Source organism: Marmota flaviventris, chromosome Y (genome assembly GCF_047511675.1).
Source record: "Marmota flaviventris isolate mMarFla1 chromosome Y, mMarFla1.hap1, whole genome shotgun sequence".
Classification (NCBI taxonomy): Eukaryota; Metazoa; Chordata; class Mammalia; order Rodentia; family Sciuridae; genus Marmota; species Marmota flaviventris.
In genome coordinates, this window is record NC_092519.1 from 6,326,732 (window position 1) to 6,340,037 (window position 13,306).

The window sequence follows — 13,306 nt, forward strand, 5'->3', positions numbered from 1 at the left end:
CATAGTATGGCTCAGTCCTAAGGAGGGCCCTTCCCCAGATCCGAGGCCATATCAGCCGACGCCTTTTTTCGTGGGGCGGGGCGTGGACGCATCTAACCCGCATGCAATAGGACATGCTCTCCTTGAGGTCCACGTCAAGGATCACTCAAGTGCAGTGCCTTGCCTCGCATCCTGTATCGTGACGATGGTGGACGAAGGGGGATAGCTGAGGCTGAACTGTGGCTGTTTATAATGACAAACAAGTTGACAGCACCCTGAAAGAAAGGCACGGACTTTAAAGCGATAGTAAAGCACTAGTGTGGAAACCCATCTGCGTGCAATGGCAGCAAGACCAGCAGAGTGCAAGGGCTTTCCAACACTAAGAGAATAACAAGGAAAGTCATGTCGATCCCAGTGCAATGTTATAATAACTTGGGGTGCAACGACCATGACAAAGGTTTACTGTTTAAGATGCGCAAGCCAGACTTGAGGTGAGTTGCCATTTTCTAAAGCTGCAAGAGCTTGTATGATCATAGCCTTTTCTTGTGCATGGCGAGTTTTAAGGCGACAGAGAAGCCACAAACAAAGTATAACACTGAAGCAACACATTGCACCAAAAATGCCTACCCCCACCCACTCTTTGAAGAAGGAAAAAGCAGAAGATATCCAATCGGTGAATTGACCCAAAGTCACTGGTTCAACACGGGTACTATTCAAAACAGCAATCTGAGTTAGTTGAGACTGGATCATGTCTTCCGCTGCCATGGACCAATTTCCGGCCAAATATTCGCCAATGATGCGGGAGGCATTCCTGGAATCATTAAATCTGACAGAGGTTATGCATAAATGTGCACGTTGGTCAACACAATCCAAAAGCACCAAGTCAGCCAATTCTTCTACCTGAGCTTGGAGTAAATCTATCATTTGGTTGGCAGCTAAAATCCCTGACAAAATATGTTGATTAATTGAATTTTGGGATTCAAGTATGGTGGAAGTTTGTTGAACAACTTGATTAATGGTGGCAGCAGTTTGTACTTGACTGGCCATGGCTACTCCAGCTGTAACTGCTGCAGCAGCAGACACTGCCACAGCTGTCACTATAGCTGCCGTAATTCCAAAATCTCTGCGGACTCTAAGTAGCTCAACAATGGGGAATTTATCTGGGTCCGCAGTGACTGGGATTGGGACAAAGGTTGGAATTTTCATAACCACTGCTACAGTCCAGGAACCATTCCAACACTCAGATAAGAGACAGGTAACACTAGAACAATCCAGCATCCCCTACGAGGTATTATTAGCCAAAAGGAGCAAGAACGGGGATTGGACGCAGACCATTGCAGGAGGCAATGTAGCATTATATAGCAAAGAGTTGAGCGAAACAGATGTGAGCCTATTACCTCGTTCACTTTTCCTAACAGTGCCAGAAACATTAGCCAGCCAGCTTTTGGCTCCCAGCAATTGAGCCAATGCAGAAATATCAGCTGAAGCCCCCTTCTCATTGGAAATCAGCCATTGAAACCAGGACCAACCTACTCCTGTAGAGGAGTTGGCACTATGGTTAAAATTATAAACATACCTCTTAAGAGAGGGGGAAAAGGAGAAACCCTTAGCAACTTGAAGTTTCTCCCAAGAATGATCCTGACAAGGCGTAAATGTTGGGGGGAAACCAAGATTAGGGGTACAGTAAGGAGAGGCCTTGAAATGAGTGGCATTGTAAGTACTATTAGAAGAAGGAGGCACTGGGATTAGTACCTTGGAGATCATAGCCAAGGTAGTTATGTTTAAAGCAGAGCTATTTACAGGGGTCCCTGAACCTGATTGCTTCCCCGAAACTACTTGGCTCAGTACAGCATTAATAATACTCCCTGAGACCTGATTGGACCGCAATGGGTCCTCCCAGTTAGTCAAATTTTTGGTCTTAAGGCTAATGCAATTAGTGTTTCCAAGGCTGAAACTAAAAACTCCTGTGAGATTAACCTGAGATTGATTAAAAATGCTCTCCACGTCCCCTCTAGGAGAGGCACAGGGAGCAGACATCTCACATGAGGTAGAGAAAAGAGTGGGGAGGACACTAGAACTACCATGAACCAGCATCGGCATTGGCCAAGCCCGTGTCACTGCCCACCACTGCATTGGTGTCGTCTGTGCCATTGGCACCAGCACCAGAACCAGAGCACGTAGCAGAGTGAAGATCCTCATCACAGGGTTGCTGTGGTATCTCTTGTTGCTGGTCGGTTGATGTCAAGACTCTTCTTGTCAGGCGTTCAGGGACCCACAACGGCTCCGTGCGATCCTGGGGAAAAACACATACAGATCCTCGTGCCCATGTCAGCACGGGGTCGGGGCCATTCCATTGGCCTGTAAGAACATCCTTCCACTTAACATAACCAATCACAGAGGGCTGAGGGGACACATGTCTATCAGCCACAGAGCGACCATGAATATCCAAATTCAAAAAATTAATGGTAAAGAGAGCTAAGGACAGGCGTTCTTTAGGAGTGTGTTCAGCTCCTATTCCCCCTTTTTGTTTTTGTAAAGTTTCCTTTAAGGTGCAATGAGCACGCTCAACAATGCCTTGTCCTTGAGGATTGTAAGGCAGACCATGAGTAAGTTGCACTCCCATGGTAGAACAAAGGATGTAAATTGTCTGCCAGTATAAGCAGGTCCATTATCAGTCTTAAGGGATGCAGGAGCACCCCATGCTGCCCATGCTTCTAGGCAATGAGTGATAACATTACGTGCCTTCTCTCCCGATAAAGCAGAGGCATGAATAACTCCAGAGCACGTATCAACAGAAACATGTACATACTTGAGGTTACCAAAGTCAGGTATGTGCGTCACATCCATTTGCCAGACAACCAATGGTTTTAATCCCCGTGGGTTCACTCCATAAGTAGGGGGATGAAGAAATGTGACACAATGGGGACATTGTAATACTATCTGACGAGCATCCACTCTTGAAATGGAAAAACGCCTGCGCAGCGTTAAAGCATTAACATGGAAATTCTGGTGAAATAATTTAGCCCCCTCTAAGGAGGAAGCCAAGCATATCAACTGGCCTCTAGTGGCTGAGTCTGCACAGGCATTACCCTGTGATAACGGACCAGGAAGAGAAGTGTGAGCCCGTATGTGCATTGGATAAAAAGGAGCAGTGCGGCTACAAATAAGTTGTTGAAGCTGATTAAAGTAAGCAGATACATTATGGGCATTACTAATAGCTCCCACGGCCTCCAGGACTTTGAGTGCTTGTACCACATAAATGGAGTCCGAGATAAGATTAAAAGGAAAAGAACACTGTTTAAAAACCTCAATAACAATTTGCAGTTCAACCCATTGTGGATTACCAGGAGCAAATTGATGCTGAACAGGGGGAGAATCATTAATTACATAAGCTCCCATTCCAGACTTGGAACCATCAGTGAAAATATTAACAGCCCCCGGAATTGGATTGGGTGAAGTTACCTTAGGGAAAATGATGGGATGTTCTTTAACAAAATGGAGTAATGGATGGGAAGGGTAATGATTATCAATATCCCCTTGAAACGAGCAACATAGAATAGCCCAGTTGTCTAGAGTAGCACACAAAACATTAAGTTGAGCCTTAGTATAGGGTATAATAAGAGAAGAAGGTGATTGTCCGAAAAATTGAATGCTTTGGTGAATCCCTTTAAGTGCTAACGCTGCAACAGCATCAGGATAGTATTCTAAAGATTTTCCTGGGGATATATGTGGGTGGATCCATAGTAAAGGCCCATCTTGCCACAGTACTCCAGTAGGCTGTCGCATAGTGGCAAGCACACATAACTGGAAAGATTTATCACTTTGGAGTCTGTATAGAGTAGCATGTTGTATAGCTTCTTCTACTGTTATAAGGGCCGCCCTAGCCTCTTTGGTGAGGCTACGAGGAGAAGCAAGATCTGGATCACCCTTAAGGGTAGCATACAAAGGCTGGAGCACACCATTAGGAATATGTAAATATCCCCTTATCCAATTAATATCTCCCAGCAGTTTTTGAAAATCATTTAGAGTTTGGAGATCTTGAGTTCTTATGGTGATTTTTTGTGGTTTCAGTTTATCATACCCAATTATTGCTCCCAAATACTCAATAGAATTCCCCGTTTGAACCTTTTCAGGTGCAATATGTAGCCCATATTGAGCTAACAACTTTACTAAGTCTTTATAGGCCTCATTAACTATCTGTTCTAACTTAGCGGCCAATAACACATCATCCATATAATGAATAATCTTGATGGAGGAATACTTATGTCTGAGAGGTGCGAGTGCCTTCCCCACATACATCTGGCACATCGTGGGACTATTAGCCATTCCCTGCGGCAACACTACCCACTCAAACCTAAGATCTGGCTGCTCGTGGTTACACGAGGGAAGGGTGAAAGCAAAACGTCGTGAGTCTTTAGGATGCAAAGGAATAGAAAAGAAACAGTCTTTAATGTCAATAGCAATAATATGCCAGCCCTGAGGAATAGAGGAGAGCAGAGGTAGCCCTCTTTGAATGGGCCCCATAAGTTGCATTTGAGCATTAACTGCTCGTAAATCATGCAGTAGGCGCCACTTTCCTGATTTTTTCCTAATAACAAATATGGGAGTATTCCATGGAGAAGTAGAAGGTTGGATGTGACCCAAGTTTAGTTGTTCTTTGATTAAATTATGGGCCGCTGCCAATTTAACCGAGGGAAGAGGCCACTGAGGCACCCAAACAGGCTCCTCGGTGAGCCATGTTATGGGTATTTGAGCCCCAGTGGCCCCTAGGAAAAACCCAGACCAAATCTGTTAAGCTTTTGATGACCTTGCACAGGATGCCTACACCCCTGTAGGTGTTTTCCTAGTCCTAGACCTGGCCTATACCCCATATTTTGCATAATCTGTTGAGACACCGGAGAATAGTCATTACTAAGAGTGAACCCCATGTCTTTCATCGGATCACGACCCCATAAAGAGATAGGTAAATCAAGTACATAAGGCTGAAAGGTGCCATTGTGTCCTTCTGGGTCCTTCCAAGATAGATGTCTACAGCTGATTTGAGGGGTTTGGGCATATCCCAAACCTCTTAGTGATTGATCTGAGAGCTGCACCGGCCACCCCTTTGACCAGTCCTTTTGTGCTATTATACTACGATCTGCTCCAGTATCTAGCAATCCCAAAATTGATTTGCCTTCTATGGTTAAGTTTAAAGTAGGACGGTCATTCATATCTAAAGACAAATAAACAGAATTCCCTCCAGTGACTCCAATCTCATCACTTGTCCTTGAAAAGGAATCAGCAGGAAAGCGGGTATGCAGACTGGGTAGAATTAGCAATTGGGCAATCCGGTCTCCTGGAGAAATAGACACAATACCCCTTGGAGCTTCCACCATAACCTTTACTGATCCTACAGTATCAGGACTAATGACTCCAGGAAAGACATGAAGACCTTGTAATATAGAGGATGCACGTCCAATTAGCAAACCTACAGTGCCAGGTGGTAAAGGCCCTTTGAATTCAGTTTCCACCAATTGGACTCCCATCTTAGGTGTTAATACAAGTCTGGAGGTGGAACAGAGGTCCAACCCTGCGGCACCTGTAGTGGCTCTCCGCGTCTCATGGGATGGCGTAGAGATGGCCATGTCTCGGGTTTGGGTGTGACATTCTCCATTGCCCCATATATTTGTGGGCCCTGGGGTCGGGGGCCCCTTCGGCCATTTTTTGGCCCAGCTGAAACAGGCTCTCCATAGATGTCCCTCACTGATCTACACTCTTTTGCCCAATGCTTCCCCTTTTTACATTTTGGACACAGCCCCGGTTGACGAAGGCCATTGGAAGGGCCACCGTGAGGGGGTCCAGTAAAATTATCTTTTTTAGGACATTCACGTCTGAAATGTCCAGGTTGACCACAATGGAAGCATGTTCCGGCACCAGAACTGCCCCCTTTTGCCATCCGAAGGACAGCAGCTGCAAGACCTGCATTAGTTAAAGGTCCTCCAATCTCTCTACACACTTTCATCCATGCTTCTATGCCCTTATTTTTATAAGGAGTGATTGCTGCTTTACATTCCTTGGTGCACTGCTCAAAAACCAATTGCTTGATAAGGGGCATGGCTCTATCAGGATCCCCAAAAATCTTTCCAGCGGCATCCACCATCCTTGCTACAAAATCTGAAAAGGGTTCTGTAGGGCCTTGTAGAATCTTGGTCAAATTACCAGACACCTCTCCTCTATTTGGAAGCGACTTCCATTCCCGAATGCAAATGTTGTTAATTTGATCATATGCCTCAAGAGGAAATCCTGTCTGTTGATTTGCAAACCTACCCTGCCCCAAGAGCATATCCTTGTCCCAATGGGGATGTCCCGCCGCATGGTTTTGGGCGGCCTGCTCTATTGCGCCCTCTAGCACAAATGCTCTCCAGTCCAGATATTTACCCGGGGAAACGCAAGCCAGAACAAGGCTATCCCAATCAGAGGGAGTCATACAGTATCTAGATAGATTCTCCACCTGAGTCAGCGTGAAGGCGGCATCCACCCCATAAGTGCGCACAGACTCCGCCAGGGTCTTTACAATTTTAAAATCTAAGGGTTCATGGACTCTTCCCCTGTTGTCATCCTGAAAAACTGGATAAGCAAGACCCATCTCAGCGTGAACAGCCCTCCATGTTTGGGCATGGAAAGCTCTCCCCGTAGTGCCCCCACCATACGGTGGTGGATCCGGGGGATCGTTCTTCCTGAGCCCTTGTTTCTTTTTGTTCCCTTATCCTATAGCTAAACTCCCTAGCTGACAAGACAGCCTCCCGAGCTCTTCCTCCTCATCCTCCTCCTCCTCTGACCCACTTTCGCATGGGGGTGTACGCAGCGTACTGAGATCTGGGTACAACCGTCTCCTCCCCCGTTTCATGCTCCGCACACTCCCATCCTCCCGAGTCACTTCGCTTTCTGCCGTCTCCGACTTTTCCTCATGTAATCGCTCTAAAACCTCCTGTCCTTTAGCAAGTGCTTCCTGACATCTGCCATCCGTAAGGCAACCACGGACCATTTTCCAAAGGGGTATCACCCCACCCTCTAACATGCCCTGCTCAGAAGCAAAGTCAAGATCTTTGCCTAATTTATCCCAACTAGGGACAGTAAGGCTGCCCGAAAATGCAAACCACGGTGCAGCTATATCTACCTTCTGTAAAAATCTCTGTAAAGTACTATGTTACACTTCCAGTCCCTTGGAACGTAACAGGCCATCTAGGGCCAGAAGAAGCGGACTTGAAGATGCGGCACCCATGACACGACAACAAAAAAAATACAGACAGCAGAAGCACACAGACACAGCGAAAGAAACACAGAAAACGAAAGCGAAAGTAGAAGCGAAAGTACATGGTGCAGCTGCAATAAAATGCAAGGCTTCCTCTTTCATTACAGAGGAACTGCCCCGCTTTAGTCGCGGATCCCACTTACCTGGGACTAACCCCGCTTTGGTCGCGGATCCCACTTACCTGGGACTAACCGGTGCACCACCCCTGACTGTTGAAAGTTCTGGTTCCCGGGTTTCGGCACCACTTGTCGCGACCCCTTGCCCGCAAGGAAGACGCAACTCAGGAATCTTCTTTCAGCAGTTTATTCAGGCCCTTGATATTTCTTCTTCTCTTCTTCTCTTCATCTCCCTTCCGGATGCCCCTCCCAGCCTTAATAAAGCATCCCAAGCCCCAATGCAAAGCTGCCGCGTGGAGCTTTCTCACAGGGTGGTGAAAATCATGTGCCAACTCTCTCAGATAAGGAGTTGTTTGTCACATACCACAGCGGAGCCAGCGCCATCTCGTAATGGCGACCATAGTCTGCAGAAATGGCAGAAGCGGCTCACCACAGTTCCCCCTTTCTGTTTTATTAAAACAATACAGGCGAGAGTAGAGGTCCTATCCCACTGTGCAGAAGTGGCTGCATAGTATGGCTCAGTCCTAAGGAGGGCCCTTCCCCAGATCCGAGGCCATATCAGCCGACGCCTTTTTTCGTGGGGCGGGGCGTGGACGCGTCTAACCCGCATGCAATAGGACATGCTCTCCTTGAGGTCCACGTCAAGGATCACTCAAGTGCAGTGCCTTGCCTCGCATCCTGTATCGTGACGATGGTGGACGAAGGGGGATAGCTGAGGCTGAACTGTGGCTGTTTATAATGACAAACAAGTTGACAGCACCCTGAAAGAAAGGCACGGACTTTAAAGCGATAGTAAAGCACTAGTGTGGAAACCCATCTGCGTGCAATGGCAGCAAGACCGGCAGAGTGCAAGGGCTTTCCAACACTAAGAGAATAACAAGGAAAGTCATGTCGATCCCAGTGCAATGTTATAATAACTTGGGGTGCAACGACCATGACAAAGGTTTACTGTTTAAGATGCGCAAGCCAGACTTGAGGTGAGTTGCCATTTTCTAAAGCTGCAAGAGCTTGTATGATCATAGCCTTTTCTTGTGCATGGCGAGTTTTAAGGCGACAGAGAAGCCACAAACAAAGTATAACACTGAAGCAACACATTGCACCAAAAATGCCTACCCCCACCCACTCTTTGAAGAAGGAAAAAGCAGAAGATATCCAATCGGTGAATTGACCCAAAGTCACTGGTTTAACGCGGGTACTATTCAAAACAGCAATCTGAGTTAGTTGAGACTGGATCATGTCTTCTGCTGCCATGGACCAATTTCCGGCCAAATATTCGCCAATGATGTGGGAGGCATTTCTGGAATCATTAAATCTGACAGAAGTTATGCATAAATGTGCACGTTGATCAACACAACCCAAAAGCATTAAGTCAGCCAATTCTTCTACCTGAGCTTGAAGTAAATCTATCCTTTGGTTGGCAGCTAAAATCCCTGACAAAATATGTTGATTAATTGAATTTTGGGATTCAAGTATGGTGGAAGTTTGTTGAACAACTTGATTAATGGTGGCAGCAGTTTGTACTTGACTGGCCATGGCTACTCCAGCTGTAACTGCTGCAGCAGCAGACACTGCCACAGCTGTCACTATAGCTGCCGTAATTCCAAAATCTCTGCGGACTCTAAGTAGTTCAACAATGGGGAATTTATCTGGGTCCGCAGTGACTGGGATTGGGACAAAGTTTGGAATTATCATAATCACTGCCATAGTCCAGGAGCCATTCCAACACTCAGACAAGTAACAAGTAACATTAGAACAATTAAGCATCCCCTGTGATGTATCATTAGCCAAAAGAAACAGGAACGGAGATTGGAGACAGACTGCTGCGGAGGGTAATGTAGCATTAGATAATTGTGAATTATTTGCAAAAATTTTAAGCCTCCTACCTCGCTCCGAGTCTTGGGTAATGCCAGAAACATTAAACAGCCAACTTTGGACTCCTAATATTTCCCTGGGGAAACACAAGCGCGGACTAGACTAGCCCAATCTGAGGGAGTCATACAAAATCTAGTAAGTCCCTCCACCTGAGTGAGAGTGAAAGCGGCATCTATGCCATAAGTGCGGACAGATTCTGCCAAGGTTTTAACTATCTTAAAGTCTAAAGGCTCATGATATCTTCCCCTGTTATTGTCCTGAAACACCGGGTACGCAAGTCCCATATCTGTATTAACTGTCCTCCAAACTTGCGCATGAAAAGATCTCCCGGAACCTTGGCTCCCCCCCACATACGGGGGTGGGGCAACAGGCATCATATCTTCTTCTAAATTTTCAACCTCCTCCTCCTCAGAATTCTGTTGACCAATATTAGATCCCTCCCCCTTCTTACAGTAGGCATGCGCGCCTTGTGTCTCCTTTTTCTTCTTTTTCATTTTTATCTTATGTAGTTGTTGTAACAATATATCAAGGTCCTCAGAACTCTCTGAGTCGCTTGTGTTCTCAGGCGTTTTTAATTCAGTCAAGTCTGTATAGAGCCTTCTCCTATTTTTTTCTTCAGGCTCTTTTGCCTTTTCACTACTGTTACTTTTGATACTCTCTGCCACTTCACTATGTGACCCTTCAGATTTTTCCTCATGTAGTTGCTCAAGAACGGCCTGACCCTCACTCACAGCTTCTTGGCATTTACCATCTGTAAGGCAACTACGGACCATTTTCCAAAGGGGTATCACCCCACCCTCTAATATGCCCTGCTCAGATGCAAAGTCAAGATCTTTGCCTAATTTATCCCAACTAGGCACAGTAAGGCTGCCCGAAAATGCAAACCACGGTGCAACGATATCTACCTTCTGTAAAAATCTCTGTAAAGTACTATGTTTCACTTCCAGTCCCTTGGAACGTAACAGGCCATCTAGGGCCAGAAGAAGCGGACTTGAAGATGTGGCACTCATGACACAACAACAAAAGAAGTACAGACAGCAGAAGCACACTGACACGACGAAAGAAACACAGAAAACGAAAGCGAAAGTACACGGTGCAGCTGCAATAAAATGCAAGGCTTCCTCTTTCATTACAGAGGAACTGCCCCGCTTTAGTCGCGGATCCCACTTACTAGGGACTAACCCCGCTTTGATCGTGGATCCCACTTATTGGGACTAACCCCGCTTTAGTCGCGGATCCCACTTACCTGGGACTAACCGGTGCACCACCCCTGACTACTGAGAGTTCTGGTTCCCGGGTCTCTGCACCACTTGTCGCGACCCCTTGCCCGCAAGGAAGACGCAACACTCAGGAATCTTCTCTCAGCAGTTTATTCAGGTCCCTTGATATTTCTTATTCTTTCTTCTTCTCTTCTTCCCGGATGCCCTCCCAGCCTTAATAAAGCATCCCAAGCCCCAATGCAAAGCTGCCGCGTGGAACTTTCTCACAGGGTAGTGAAAAATCATGTGCCAACTCTCTCAGATAAGGAGTTGTTTGTCACATACCACAGCGGAGCCAGCGCCATCTCGTAATGGCGACCATAGTCTGCAGAAACGGCAGAAGCGGCTCACCACAAGGAGCCACTTGTCAAAAGAAACGAATATTTTTAGAACACATACACCGCACCACACAGCTCTTCAGGAAAACCCTCAGAGCCCAACTGCCACCAGCGGCTTCCCACAAGCCTCTCCACCTCCCCCACTCCTCCTGCTCTTGAGGCCAATTGGTTGGGTCGCATGGGCAGAGCCAAAAAAAGTCCCCCAATGAGCAGCTCCGTGGTCTAAAAGGGTGGGGAAACAGCCCAATGAGCATCACCGCAGAGGAGCCAATCAGTTGGCAGCTAGAAGTTTGCTGGGGCCGCTGTGAGCCAATCATCAGCTGGCAGCTGGAAGTTTGCTGGCAGCTGGAAGTTTGCTGGGGCCCCTTCAGCTGTGGCTCTCAACATCAGTTTTGGAATCAGGATGATATTGGCCTCTATGAGTCTGAAAGTGCTCTCTCTTTTTCTATTTCATGAAATAATTTGAAATATAGGTATTACTATTTCTTTATAGGTCTTGTAGAACTCAGCTGTGTATCCATCTGGTCCTGGGCTTTCTCCTGGTTGGTAGGCTTCTGATGGCATCTTCTATTTTCTTGCATGAAATTTATCTGTTTAAACTGTGTATATCATCCTCATTCAATCTGGGCAACTCATATGCCTCTAGAAATTTGTCGATGTCTTTGATATTCTATATTTCATTAAAGTACAAGTTTTCTTTTTAAAATAGTTTTTAGTTGTAGTTACACACAATATCTTTATTTTATTTATTTTTATGTGGTGCTGAGGATCAAACCTAGCATCTCACACATGCTAGGCAAGCACTCTACCGCTAAGCCACAACCCATCCCCTAGAGTACAAGTTTTCAAAATAATATTTTAATTATCTTCTGTATTTCTTTGTGTCTGTTGTGATATTTTCTTTTTCATCACATATGTTAATGATATGAGTTTTCTCTTGCCTTCTCTGTCTTAGCAGGGCTAAGGGTTTGTCAATTTTATTTATTTATTTATTTATTTTTTTGAAGAACCAACTTTTTGTTCTGTCACGTTTTTCAATTGTTTCTTTTGTTTCAATTTTATTGATTTCAGCTCTGATTTTAATTATTTCCTTTCTTCTACTGCTTTTGGTATTGATTTGTTCTTCTTTTTCTAGGGCTTTGAGATGTAGCGTTTTTAACAAATGAAATTCATGCAATGTACTTTCCTCTTAGTACTGCATTCATAGTGTCCCAGAGATTTCCATATTTTGTATCAGTGTTCTCATTTGATTCTAAGAATTTTTTGATCTCCTCCTTGATGTCTTTTACAACCCATTGTTCATTCAGTAGCATATTATTTAGTTTCCAGGTGTTGGAGTAGTTTTTATTTTTTATTTTATCATTGATTTCTAATTTTGTTCCATTTTGATCTGATAGAATACAGGGTCATATCTCTACTTTTCTGTATTTGCTAAGAGTTGCTTTGTGGCATAGTATATGGTATATTTTAGAGAAGGATCCATGTGCTGGTGAAAAGAATGTGTATTCGCTCATTGATGAATAATATACTCTATATATGTCAATTAAGTCTAAGTTATTGGTTGTATTATTGAGTTCTATTGTTTATTCAGCTTTTGTTTGGAAGATCTATCCAGTGGTAAAAGAAGTGTGTTAAAGTCACCCAAAATTATTGCATTGTGGTCAATTTTACTCTTGAACTTGAGTTTTTTTGATGAATATAGAAACTCCATTGTTTGGGGCATATATATTTATAATTGTTATGTCTTGTTAGTGTATGGTTCCCTTGAACAGTATGAAATGTCCTTATTTATCCTTTTTGATTAAGTTTGGCTAACCCTAACCCTAACCCTAACTTCATTGGATATGAGGATGGAGATGTCTGCTTGTTTCCACAGTCCATGTGAGTGGTATGATTTTTCCCAACCTTTCACCTTCAGTCTGTGTACATCTTTTCTTATGAGATAAGTCTCTTGAAAGCAGCATATTGTTGGATCTTTTTTTTTTATCCAATCTGCTAGCCTATGTCTTTTGATTGGTGAGTTTAGGCCATTAACATTCAGGGTTATTGAGACAGGATTTGTATTCCACCTATTTTTGTTTATTTTTGGTATTTAACTTGACTTGGTTTCTCCTTGGATTAGTTTTTCCTTTAATGTAATACCTCCCTTTTCTGATTTTTATTGTTGTTTTTCATACCCTCTTCACAGAATATTTTGCCAATGATGTTCTGTAGTGCAGTTTTTCTAGCTGTAAATTGTTTTAACTTTTGTTTATCATGGAATGTTTTTATTTTATCATCAAATCTAAAGCTTAATTTTGCTGGATACAAGATTCTTGGTTGACATATATTTTTTCTCAGAGCTTAATATAAGTTGTTCCAGGATCTTCTAGCTTTCAGGGTCTTTTGGGTTGAAAAATCTGCATATAACCTAATTGATTTCCCCCTATATATAATCTGATTCCTTTCTTT